The following is a 14,128-nucleotide window of genomic DNA, read 5'->3' on the forward strand; positions in this document are numbered from 1 at the left end:
ATGTCAGTGTCCCATTCTTTCCTAAAAGAAGCAATTATTTGGTCATAGCACATTTGTCTAGATTGAAATTTTCATGCTTTTTGGAGCTGTTACTTTCCTATTTAAGACTTGAGTTTGGTCCACAGATTTATTTTCTTTCTAGCTACAGGAGGTCAAAGACTCCTTGTGTGCTACCACATAATAACACTGTACATCCTACACTAAGATTATAATTGCTGATTTACCACACTCAGACTTCTCTCATTTTTCCTAAATATCAATAATATTTAGCAACAGTCACCCAATTTCACTCTCCTTATACTATATACAATGCACCATGTAGTACATAGTTTATACTATTGCCCATCACATTTTGCAAATGCGTAGTCCTTGCTTCTGTGTTTCCTGACACTGCAATGCCATTCCAATTTAACAAGGGTGAAAGTTTTAACAATCACCCAGCTATATACCAGGGACTATCTGTGATCTAGGTGGGGGTTTCATTGTCAGCTAGGTTAGAAGGGACTTGAATTCCAAATCTCTCCTTGGTATCTTATTTCTGAGACCATTCCTAGCACCAGCTATCAAAGGATATGTTCCCAGGAAAGTTAGACTGAGATGAAGATTAGCACGCAGAGAGTTTACTAGGGAATATTCTTGCAAGGAACAGGAGAGAAGGGAAGGGCAAGAAGCAGGACTGAGCAAAGGAAAAACTTGGCTATGATGCAGTGTTCACAAAGGCTTCAATTGATGATGAAATTGAGATAGCCCTTCAGAGGTGCCCCAAGTTGAAGTGAGGTGTCCAGGTCATTATGTCCTTGCCTCAGCCAATAATTGCATATGAACTGTCCCTGAAAAAGGGTGTGACTTTGGGAAAGGTTGCTCCTGTTAACTAAGGTACTATCTGCTGTGGAGCAGTGGTCACACAAGTTAGGTTGAAGTCCCAAACGCTTTAGCTAAAATGAATATCCAAATAGACGCAGGGCAAAGAAAATGCCAGTTTGAAGTCCTGTGAATCTGTGATGCTTGAACCTCCTCCTTCAGTTTTCTGGAAGCATGACTGGTATAGACTTAGGATGGGCAAAGTCTATAAATGATGAGACATGGTCTGTGGCCCTGACTGTGAGGGTTACAGAGCTGTGAGCACAGAGGGAGACCCCACAGACCCTGCCGTGGCAAAGGAGACCCTACGATTTCTTATATCTTTGGAAATGCAGCTTTTTGTATCAAACAGAAGACTCCCAGACACTACGTATATCTCTATGTGAAAAATCTTTGTTAATTCTGAGGGGTTTAGGAATAATTGTCTTTAAAACACAAAGTTGAATTTTCAAATACTGAATTAAAAATTCTAACAAAGTTTATATACTTGGGTAAATGTTTACAAGACTAAGCAGCTGAGGAAAAACCTATCCTCACAAGATTTTGATTTCTACAGTTTGAGGTTATGATTTTTAGTATTACTTTAAATTGCATGGTTTACTTTTTTAAAGATTTTATTTATTTTTTTTCATGAGAGACAGAGAGAGAGAGAGAGAGAGAGAGACAGAGAGAGAGACAGAGAGAAAGAGAGACAGAGAGAGAGGCAGAGACACAGGCAGAGGGAGAAGTAGGCCCCATGCAGGGAGGCCTTGGACTTGATGGGACTTGATCTGGGGACGCCAGCATGACACCCTTGGCCAAAGGCAGGCACTAAACCACTGAACCACCCAGGGATCCCAAATTGTATGGTTTAAAACTGAAGGAAATATGAGACATCTCCAAACAGTCCTGATGTAACAAAAAACACCCCACTCCTGAGGTCCTACAACGGCACAGCTCTGGTGTCTTGCTCAAATCTCCCTGCCCTCCCTGCAGCCACAGGAGAGTTCCTGAATTGCATGTCAGACTCTGTTTAAAAATCACTGATGGCCACACACTGCCCCATGGTGAGGTTTGCATGGCCATTTCAGTTTGATCCCTGCAGCATTTGTGGTTTTGGCTCTGCCCCAAAGCACCAAACTATCTATCTGTATTCCCCCTCACCTGTACAGGCAGCATTCTATTGACTGGTCATTCTCCTGGTGTCCCTAAAGTAGTGATCTACACCTCCACCCCAATCTTCTAATGTCTTTTAAGATAATTTGAAGGTCTCTCTCACAGAGACCAATAATAGTATAAATCTATTAACTTAAAGTAGATGAGGATAAGGAAGCTAGGAAATGATGAATGTATTAGAATACCATTTATATAGACTGTTATTCCTATGGATTTATACATACACAGGAGAGATACCTGAACATGACTTGTACTCACTTCACAGTGATAGGTAAACCTGGGGAGTGAAGATTGGAGAAGAGATAGGAGTGTGGCTTTAGGTATTTCTTTAACTATTCATTTAGATAACCGTTTTAAGCATTAAAAAAATACAGAAACTCTGAAAACAATATGGCAAAATGTTAACATTTTAAAAATTTCATCAGCGAGTATATAGATGTGTGATAATATTTTAAAATTCATGTTTTTAACTCTCAGAACACCCTGGATCTAGAAGAATTCTTTTTCCTATAGTGATAACTCCTAGAGAGTTCTGGTTATTATGGCATAGCCAGCGACTTTTTTTCTACCTTTTTGTCCTGAAAATCCATTTATTGTTTTTTTTATAATAAATTTATTTTTTATTGGTGTTTAATTTGCCAACTTACAGAATAACACCCAGTGCTCATCCCGTCAAGTGCCCCCCTCAGTGCCCGTCACCCATTCACCCCCACCCCCTGCCCTCCTCCCCTTCCACCACCCCTAGTTCTTTTAGTGTGTGGTGTTAGTTAGTTTTCAAGTTTTAATTTATTTTCCTCCATATGCATAGGCAGTTACCTAGCACCATTTCTGAGTTATCAATTCTTTTTTTATTATAATATGGTAGATTTTAAATTATGAATTTAGATATTTAAACTAAATTTTTTAAAAAATAATTTACAGAAAGTTTGTGAAATTAATATGAATAGTGCTCATCTAAATCATATCTAGTTTCCTCTATTGTTAGCCTCTTACATTCACAGGAAACATTTTTAACTATTACTGAACCAATATTGATACAGTATTATTAACTAAAGTCCATACTGTACTCATATTTACTTATTTCCTACTTAATGTCCTTTTTCTGTTCTGGGATCCTGTTCAGAACACCATTTCACATTCAGTTGTCATGTCTTAGACTTCTCTTGGCTATGACAGTTCCTCAAATTTTTCCTATTTTTGATTAGCTGGACAGTTTCGAGGAATAGTAGACAAGTATTTTGGTATGGTCTTCATTTGGGATTTATCTGATGTTTCTCTCATTATTTTGCTGGCCTATGGAGTTTTGAAGAAAGTCTATGGAGGTAAAATTTCTTTCTCATCCCATGTTACCAAGGGCAGATAGTAATCACTACTGGATTTTCACCTTATCACCTGGCAGTGGTAGTGTTTATCAGATTTCCCCACTGTAAAGTTGCTCTTTTTTTCCACTTTCCACACTGTACTCATTAGAAGAAAGTCATTACATGTAGCCTACACTTAAGAAAGAGGAAGTTATACCTATACCTTTGTCCAAGAACTGCTAAGTTATTGAAAAGGTGATTAGATCAATGGGCTAATACAGGCAGGAAAGTGACTTTATGGAATCCAGATGTCCACTAGCACATTAAGAGGCAGCATAGTGTAGGGAAGAGAATATAATATTTGGGGACCTTACAGACCCAGGTTTGAATCCAGAGAAGTTTTGATATTCAGGTGGCTCATTTTTTAAGTGGAGGTCATAGAATCTACCCCTTTAGGTTCATGCTACGTTAAAGACAAATAATTTTGAAAGCCTGCAACACAATTTGAACCCCCTAAATGGGAATAACTACACCACTACTGTTTTATAGAGAAATAAAGATGAATGAAAAGTTATTCTGTAGGTTCTTAGCCAGTGTGTTTGAGATTATATATTATTCTGCTGGAGTCTACAAAGAATAGCTTTCATGGCAGTCTGCATGGCATGTGTCACAGTGTATAGAAGAAGAAACAAATCTCTACTTAGCCTTTCTTCTAGTCAAAAATAGAAGATGTTCTCTGGCCTGGCCACTACTTTGTCTCTTTGTCTATTTTGAATCATAACTTTTTGCTTAGTATGGAATGCTGCACTTTCTCTGTGCTCCAGTTCAATCATCAGAAGCTAGAAACAAAAGAGGGATTTCTTCTATAAGGTCATTTCCAGATGTGCTAAAAGAAATATGGCTGTATTGGGATCCAAGGTTCTACCAATAAGTTTCACCATGACCAAGCCAGACAACAATCCTGATCTGCTAGTGGTGGCTTCACCTGAATTACTTCCTAGGGCCTCTTTGCCAAAAATGAGCAGAGTGTGTGTAAGTCTAGCTGTCCAAATTAAAACTGAATCTTGCCATAAATTGTCTTTAATGTAGATGAGAAGCAAAAGGAGATATAGAGGGGATAGCTTAAAAGAGCCTTTATAATATTTATTTTGCCAGTATCATATAAAAATGTAGGTCCCCAAAAAGCTATACATGTACATTGAGCAGTTACTGTGTAAATGAATAAGCATTGAGCATCCAATAAGTTCAGGGCCCTATGCTAAAGATGTGGAAAGTAGATACTCTTTGCTACTGATACAAGATAGTAATACATGGCAAGTCCCTCATATGTCTACACTCAGGGGAAACTAAGGAAGGAAATCCTCCCTCTGCTGATTATTGCAATTTCACATGCTATTGTGAAAATTGTACCTTGCACTTGTGTTCTCTAGCTAGGGAGACAAGTGTGATTAAAACCATCCTGTGCCTGCCTACTAATCAAGACACTAAAACTCAAGGCTGAGTCTATCCCAGAGTAAGGGAAGCTGTTTTCTCAAAAAGATCCATACCTGGTAAATCAGGTAACAATTTCATTTATTACCTCATTCACTCATCAGTATTTATGTATCTCATTTATTGTATCTCATAACTAGGCACTGGTGATGGAAACATGAACAAGATCTCTTCTCTGCTCTTGATAAACCAACACACTCATGCCCAGGAAGCTCGGGAGAAGGTACAGGCTGCCCCTTGAGAAGCTCTTTCATTTAAAGTGTCCCATTCACCACCTCTCTTCATTAGAGATTCTCATTTACTGTTCTAATGACTCTACCAAATACATACTTGAAAATAGAGAAAAAAGGTACATAACAGCAATCCTTTACTATACAGTTCTTTATAGAGCTTGAAGCAAATTCTCATAATTGCCTATTTGATCCCCACAATAATTAGTAGGGAAGCTAAGATGGGTATCGACAATGCATCTGATGATGGCTGAGGCTCTGAAAATCACTAAGGGCCCTAGAGGTAGTAAGGCTAAAAAAATGACCAATGCACATGCTACTTGGAAAATTTTTAAATGTAATGATTTTACATTTTGATATCACTATCTTGACACATTCTCAAATGGCTGAGTAAAGATTGTCTCCCAATTCAAAAGAACATCAAGAAAACAGCCAAAATATAATGCTCTTTACTGACATCACAGAAATACAAAGGATTATACCAGAACATTATGAAAAATTATATGCCAACAAATTGGACAACTTAGAAGAAATGAATACATTTCTAGAAATATATAATCTTCCAAAAGTGAATCAAGAAGTAATATAAAACTTAAACAAACTGATTACTAGTAATGAAATTGAATCAGCAATCAAAAAACTTCCTGCAAACAAAAATCCATGATCAAATGGCATCACAGGTGAATTCTACCAGTTAAAGAAGCAGTAATACCTGTTCTTCTCAAACTATCCTCAAAAAATAGAAAAAGAAGGAAAACTTCCAAATTCATTCTGTGAAGCCAGCTTTACCCTGATATCCAAACCAGAGAAAGGTGCTACAAAAAAAAAGAAAGAAAGAAAGAAGAAAGAAAGAAAGAAAGAAAGAAAGAAAGAAAGAAAGAAAGAAAGAAAAAGGAAGGAAGGAAGAAAGGAAGGAAGAAAAGAAAAGAAGAAAAAAAAGAACTATGGGCCAATATATCTGATGAACATAGATGCAAACATTCTCAACAAAATATTAGCAAACTGAATTCAACAGTACATTTAAAAAATCATTCACCATGATCAAGTGGGATTTATTGCAGGGATTTAAGGGTGGTTCAATATCGGCAAATCAATCAACATGATACAACACAGTAACAAGAGAAAGGATAAAAACCATATGAACATCTCAATAGATTCAGAAAAAGCATCTGACAGAGTACAACATCCAGTCATGAGAAGAACTCAACAAAGTAGATTTAGGGGGAACATATCTCAGCCTAATGAAAGCCATGTATGACAAATCTACAGCTAACATCATATTCAATAGTGAAAAACTGAGGGCTTTTTTGGGATACCATTAGCTTATTATAAAAGACAGACATGAAAATTATTTACATGATGAAAGATTTCACAACTTCACTGGAATGGGCAGCTTCATTTCATGCCATTTTAATTTCAGTTCACATACTTTCCAAGAATCTCATCATTTCTAAATAAGAAAGAGTCTTTGTCATTTAGAACTACTTTGGTGCCTCCACATTCTGGGAGAAGAACTTTATCTACAACTTTCATACTAATTAGTTGAATGTCACCACCTTTTCCACTAGAGCCTGATCCAACAGCTCCTGCTGTTGCTTGCAACAATTTTCCTTGATATTTTTGTGGAAGCATGATACCTCCTTTGGTTACAGTTTTAGCTGCACTCCTTTAAAACTAAAATTCAGCCAAAGGGGGGAAAAACTTTCTAAATGCCTGCCCTGCCATGACTCTGGCCACCACAGCTCATACTCTCTCTGGAGCTCAGAGAGAGCTTTTTCTCTAAAACCAGGAAGAAGACAAGGATACTCAACTCACCATTTTTATTTAACATAGTACTAAAAGTCCTAGCCATAGCAATCAGACAGGAAAAAGAAATAAAAGTCATCCAAACCAGTAAGAAAGTAGTAAAACTCACTATTTGCAGATGACATGATACTATATATAGAAAATCCTAAAGACTAAACGATAAAAACTACTAGAAATTATAATTAATTCAATAAAGTCACAAGATACAAAATTAATATACAGAAATCTGTTGCATTTCTGTATAATAATAACAAAATAGCAGAAAGAAATTAAGAAAACAATCCTATTTACAACTGTACCAAAAAAAGGGGGGAAATCTAGGAATAAGTTTAACCAAGGGAGTAAAAAACTGTGCTCCATAAGCTATAAAACAGTGGTGAAAGAAACTGAAGATGACACAAACAAATGAAAAAGTATTCCATGTTCATGGATTGGAAGAACCAATATTGTTAAAATGTCCATGCTACCTAAAGTTATCTGTAGATTTAATGCAATCTGTGTCAAAATGCCAACAACATTTTTCACAAAACTAAAGCAAATAATCCTAAAATTTGTATGGAACCACAAAAGACCCCAAATAGCCAAAAAAGTATTGTGAAAGAAGAACAAAGCTGATGGTACCACAATGCCAGTATCAAGATATACTACAAAACTGTCATAATCAAAGAAGAATGGTACCAACACGAAAATAGGCACATAATCAATAGAGCAGGATAGAAGTCTCATAAATCAACCCATAATAATATGGTCAATTAATCTATTACAAGGGGGCAAGAATATACAATAGGGAAAAAACAGTCTCTTCAACAAATAGTCCTGGGAAAACTGGATAGCTACATGCAAAAGAATGAAACTGAACCACTTCCTTTTTTTAAAAGAATTTATTTATTTATTCATGAAAGACACACACAGAGAGAGAGGCAGAGACACAGGCAGAGGGAGAAGCAGGCTCCATGCAGGGAGCCCAATGTGGGACTCGAATTTAGGACCCTAGGATCTCACCCTGAGCCAAAGGCAGGCACTGAACCGCCGAGCCACCCAGGAATCCCATAACTACTTCCTTTTAAAAAGATTTTATTTATTTGAGAGAGAGAGAGCATAATCAGGAGGAGGGACAGAGAGAGAAGCAGACTCCCTGCTTAGCAGGGAGCCTGACACAGGCTCAATCCCAGGATTCTGGGATCATGACCTGAGCCAAAGTCAGATGCTTAATGGACTGAGGCACCAGGTGCCCCCAAACAACCACTTTCTTACACCATACACAAAATAAACTCAAAATGAATTAAAGACCTAAATGTGAGACCTGAAACCATAAAATTCTTAAAAACAAACAAACAAACAAACAAACAAAAACATAGGCAGTAATCTCTTTGACATTGCCCATAGAAATATTTTTTTTAGCTATGTCTCCTCAGGCAAGGGAAACAAAAGCAAAATTAAACTACTGAGACTACACCAAAATTAAAACCTTTTTCACAATGAAGGAAATCATCAACAAAATGATGAGGCAACCTACTGAATAGGAGAAGATATTTGCAAGTAATATACATTATTATTTGGTAAAGATATATATTTGATAAAGATATATAAAATACATAAAAAGAGGCTATACAACTCAACACCAAAAGAAATCTGATTTAAAAAAAATGAGCAGAAGACATGAATAGATATTTTTCCCAAGATGATATATGGATGGCCAAGAGACACATGAAAAGATGTTCAACATCACTCATCATCAGAGAAATACAAATCAAAGCCACAATAATACATCATTTTACACCTCACAGAATGGCTAAAATAAAAAAAAAAATACAATAACAAGTGTTGGAAAGGATATGAAGAAAAAAGAACCCTCATGCACTGGTGGTGGGAATACAGGCTGGTACAGCTATTGTGGAAAACAATTTGGAGTTCCTCAAATAATTAAAAGCAAAAAAATACCATAAGATCTAATAATTCCACTATTGGGTATTTAACCAAAGGAAACTAAAATGCTAATTCGAAAAGATATACACAACCTATCTTTTTGCAGAACTATTTACAATTGTCAATATATGGTAGCAATCCAAATATCCATTGATAGGTGATTGAATAAAGAAGATGTGATATATATATATCTTATATATAGGTACCTTTGTACATATATATATACATATACATATATATGTGTGTATATATACATATATAGATATATATACATGTACATATACATATATGTGTATATATACATATATATATATCTGTGTGCATGTGTGTATATACATCTCTGTGTGTGTATGTGTAATGGACTATTAAAAAGCCATATAACAAATCAAGAATGGAATCTTGCCATTTGGATGGGCCTCCTAGCATGATACCTAGGTAAAATAAGTCAGACTGAGGAAGACAAATCCCATATCATTTCACTCATACGTGAAATTTAAGGAACAAAACAAAGGAACAGACATACAAAAAAACTCAGACTCTTCAAGCTAGAGAACAAACTGGTGGTTGCCAGAGAGGAGGGGGTAGAGGGATGAGTGAAATAGGTAAAGGAGAAAAAAAAAATGCACTTTGACATCCCTACATTCCCCATACACAACTTAGCCAAGTAAATACTTATTTTCAACAGGTAATAAACATTATAATTCTAGATTTTTAATCTTTTCTTCTCACAAGACTGATGTGAAAATTCCAAAGTGATTCTTCCAAATGAAATAATCCATCTTTATCAACTTCTAATCTAGCCGATGGCAGCAGGTGACCTTGTGTCCCCAAAATGTGGTGGCACACCTGTGGCAGGATTTAGTACTTATGCTCTCAGTGCCACTTTCTGTCAGCTCTAGGTTCTGTGACTCCAATTACAAGGAGGGGTTTTCCAAGCCTAATCAGTCTTGAACATGAATTTGAAAGGAAACTAGTGGTCAGTGATAAGGCCAGCTCTTAACCTTTTTCTCCAGCTGTCCACATATTCCACCAGATTCATCTTCTCAGTGCTTGATGAACAATTTTCATATTCACTCTCAGAGCCCCAGTGATTGCCAATCATGTAGAGATAAAGATCAAACTCCTTACTTTGGAATTTAAGACTTATACAAGCTGATCCCAACCTTTTTTTCAATCCACTACTCCCCTTCACATATACTTAATTACTCTCCCATACATAAAATTCAGTTGCATAAATCCATGCCTTTGTTAATAGAAGTCTATCCACCTTAAATAGTCTCTTCCTCCTTTCCCATAATTGTATGTACAAATTCTACATGTTGTACCTAAATGCCATTCTATAAAGACTTCCACTGATTCCCTCTAGCTGGGAATAATCACTTACACCTCTGAAGTTTAATGTTCCAAGTGTCACCCTCTTAAAGTGCCACCTTTTCCTTTTAAGCCTGTAATGTCTACTTCAGAATATAAGCTTTCTGAGAGCAGAAGCTCTGACAGTCCATCCCTTTTTCTTTCTTGCAACATTACCTGATATTTACTAAATTCTCATAATAAATCAATATAGTCACAGCAACTCTATATTCTGCTTTATTCTTCATTGGAACAGAAGTATTTTCTCTCTAGTGTCCCAGAGGTAGTAGAATTTATCTAGCACTCCCTATTATTACTGATTCCATTCCTTAGTGGAAAACCATCTATCTGAGTGAGCAATTTCTCTGAAAGTACACTACAGGCCATCTGAGGGTTAGAGAAGTATGCTTCCTTGGCAACTATCAGGAAGGTACATTGTGGATTGAATTAGGAAAGCAAGAACCTTGCTAAGAAAATGTTCACATATTTTCCTATAACAAATCAATACATTTCATTGCATTTTCGGTCATAAAAAATGTTTTTATTTGCATATTAAATTAGGGCTCTATTTGTATGTTAAAAAGTAAGAAACAAATATACTGATTAACAATTGCTCTGTCATGGGCAAATACATCAGGCCAAGTGGGCTAGATACATGAAAACAGGTGGTGCATGTGACGGGTGGGCATAAGGACGCTTCCGTGGAGAACCAGCTTCTGGCTCCTCACCCCAATAGGATAGATGTATAATACTCATTGCCAAAGACCAATCAAAGACAGAAGAGCCCAGAAATCAAAGCTCCTGGGGCAGCAAGAAAGAGTTTGAGATAAATAAGAATTGTGGGAACACACTCTAGTTCTGAGGGGTCTGGCTATTTACTACCTCCCCAATCCAAAAATGTGACTTGATCACCATGAATCATATTATTTGTGCACATGTGCAACCCTCACTTACTCCGCCAAAGCTCTGCAGTTTGTCACCTGTGTAGAGCAGACTCAGCCACCCTTGGCAAAATGGTATTTTCTATTGAATTGCAACCCAAGAAAGCTTAAAAATTTTACTTCATACAGGCAGGCCGGGTGGCTCAGCGGTTTGGCGCCACCTTCGGCCCGGAGCATGATCCTGGAGACCTGGGATCAAGTCCCGTCAGGCCTGTGTCTCCCTCTGCCTCTTTCTCTCTCTCTCTCTCTCTGTGTGTCTCTCATGAATAAATAAAATCTTAAGAAAAAAACTCTACTTCTTACATTTCTTCTCATCTAAGGAAATGACATTTCAATGTAGAAGACATGCTTACTTTTCAGAAGTCTGAGATTACTTTTCCCTGAACATCTGCTATCTAACAATCATTTTGCAAAGTAGATTGTTTTGCTCCCATTATACAGATGAAAAACAGCTCTGAGACCCTATTATGTAGCTCCGGGACCCACATGTGGTAATTGGCAGAGTGTGGGTATATTTGTATAGTTCCCTCAACTAAGATTGCTCTAGTAGTGAGATGCTTCTGCACTGACTGGTGAGTTCCAACGAGCCCTACTTCTTGCAGATGAAATACTCACTGATCAGATTTTTCAGGCAGGGTTGTCAGGTTTTGCAAATAAAAATACAGGATAATTAATTATCAACTTTTTAGTATAAGTATGTCCTGAGAAATATCTGTAGACCATATTTTATCTGGCAAGACTATTTTAAGTAGGAACTTTATTAAACTACCTTATGCACAGTATTCTCAGGAGACATGCTACTTCCCCATTTTATTTTTTTTAAGATTTTATTTATTTATTCATAAGAGACACAGAGAGAGAGAGAGAGAGTCAGAGACACAGGCAGAGGGAGAAGCAGATTCCATGCAGGGAGCCTGAGGTGGGACTCGATCCCCAGTCTCCAGGATCATGTCCCGGGCTGAAGGTGGCGCCAAACCTCTGGGCCATCCGGGCTGCCCTAGTTCTCCATTTTAGATGGAGCTACATGCATTTACTCATGGCAAATGTACTGTTTAAGGAGAATGATCATATCTGAGTAATTTCTGAATCCCCAGTTAGTTCTGTGCAGTAAACTTCTTATATGTAGAGTATTCAACAAATATATTTTTAATGAGATTCCTACAGCTAAGATAGACTTAGCCTTATTTATATATTGTGGCAAAATCACTTAGAGGGATGGTAAGACCAATAAAATAGCATATGAGAAGTTGCTACAGAATAAAATAAGTATAAATAAAAATCAAATAAAAGGAAATTATGGTATGGAAAATGAATTTGGAACATGAATGCAAAATCCTGAACCATGAAGACATTTGCTATATATAGCAACAAAGAAACATCTAGTTTTCCCACAACTTCTGAACATCTTGCATGTTTCCAAGTCTACAAATGTGACTAGTTTTGAGTATCACATATCCTACTGCCTCCTTTTCCAGCCTCTGAGCAGACTCTGGGATAAGCCTAACCTAAGAAGAAACCTCAGAAGCTTGATCCCATCTTCTGTGACTCAGCTTCACCTCTGGCTGGTGGAGGTTTTATGTACATTGTATGTACAGGGGACATTGTATCCTGGCATTGGTCACGGCAGGTACTCACGGTGCCCTAGGAGTGAGACATGTGAACTTATTCTCAGCAGTCCCATTAAGAAATGGATCCTGTCTGGAATTCAATGGGTAGTACCTAACTCCCTGCTTCACGTGTCTGCAGTTCAGTTGCTGACCTGAATGTTATGTTGCCTTCTTCTGTAATCTCTATGTCCTTATGCTGCTTGTTAGCCAAGATGTTTGTCACTTCCCTTGGGTACCACTCTTTTAGTACACAGTAAGTTTGTCTATCTAGATCTGTTTGGATCCCTTTCACCATTATTGTATACATACTCCCTTTAATGTCCTTTTGCCTCCAGTAGCTGGTACCCATTTCATGAAGGACTGACTGTCCTCAAGCTTTTGTAGCCCCACTTGCCCACATCAAGAAAAGATAAAGTGCCTGTAAACTTATATTCCCCTTATCTTGGACAGTTTACCAGGTAAATCTGATTTGTCATTCCTTGAGGTTATTTCCTTGTGGTATGACTTCCTTGTGGTCTAGCTTACACTCCAGAATTACTCTGTGGGGTTAGGCTAAGACTACCCTCTATAAGTAAGACTTTACTTGCTTTCCTTCCTTCTTACTCCCCTACTTCCTTGCTGGTTTCCTCTAGAAGCACTTCCTTAATGAATCACTTGCAAATGAATATTTCCTTAAGGTTCTGCTTCTAGGGAATCAAACCTAAGTTACCCTGCTTCCTCCATACTTGGATTGTTACCTGTTACCTTCTTGTCATAGAATAGGATAAGTCTAGAGTCCCCTGGAATTGACCCTCCCAAGTAGACATATTTAGTTACAAATAATTGTTATTTCCATGCTCTTGCAAGGATTTGGGAAGCCAGAACATACAAGAACAGCTTTTAATCCATAGCTTGGCTATTCTCGTTTGACAGGAGATGCAATGGACCTTGCGCAGTCACACTATAATCTCCATGCAAGCAGTGAGCTCTTCCTCATTAGGAATGCTGAGCTTTTCACCAAATGTTATTAGTATTGGAGGTGTGCCATTGACTTTGCTATTTGAAATTTGTTCTTGGGACATTGATTTAGTACCTGTCATTTTACTGCTATACATTCATAATAAGATATTCAAATTTTCTTATTACTCCCTTTAAAATTCCCAAGACATTCAGGGAAAGAAAGGAAAGGAATTCACTGCCCTGCCAATGGGCTTGATTCCCAAAGAATTGTAACACTTTGATATTCATAAATAGTTGTGCCCTGTGACAATGAAGTTATGAGACAGAGGGCTTGGAGAAGCAATGGTTCCCATCAGAAGTGAGAAAAGGGAATGCAAAAAGCAAGACTTGTCCAAGGCTACCCAGGGAAGCAGTGACAAGACAGAGAGGAGGGGCATCTAAAGCTGTGTGACATTCAGCTAAGGAGAGCTTCCTTCTGGACTTAATGTCTACTTGTGCAAGTGTCACCTCTCTGTAAATCT

General features: G+C 37.5%; 1 pseudogene; it reads right to left on the reverse strand.

The window, feature by feature from the left end:
- Window positions 1-6,454: 6,454 nt before the first annotated feature.
- On the reverse strand, window positions 6,455-6,763 carry LOC121478573 (annotated as a pseudogene).
- Between the last annotated feature and the right edge of the window lie 7,365 nt (window positions 6,764-14,128).

Source organism: Vulpes lagopus, chromosome 19 (assembly GCF_018345385.1).
Source record: "Vulpes lagopus strain Blue_001 chromosome 19, ASM1834538v1, whole genome shotgun sequence".
Taxonomy (NCBI): domain Eukaryota; kingdom Metazoa; phylum Chordata; class Mammalia; order Carnivora; family Canidae; genus Vulpes; species Vulpes lagopus.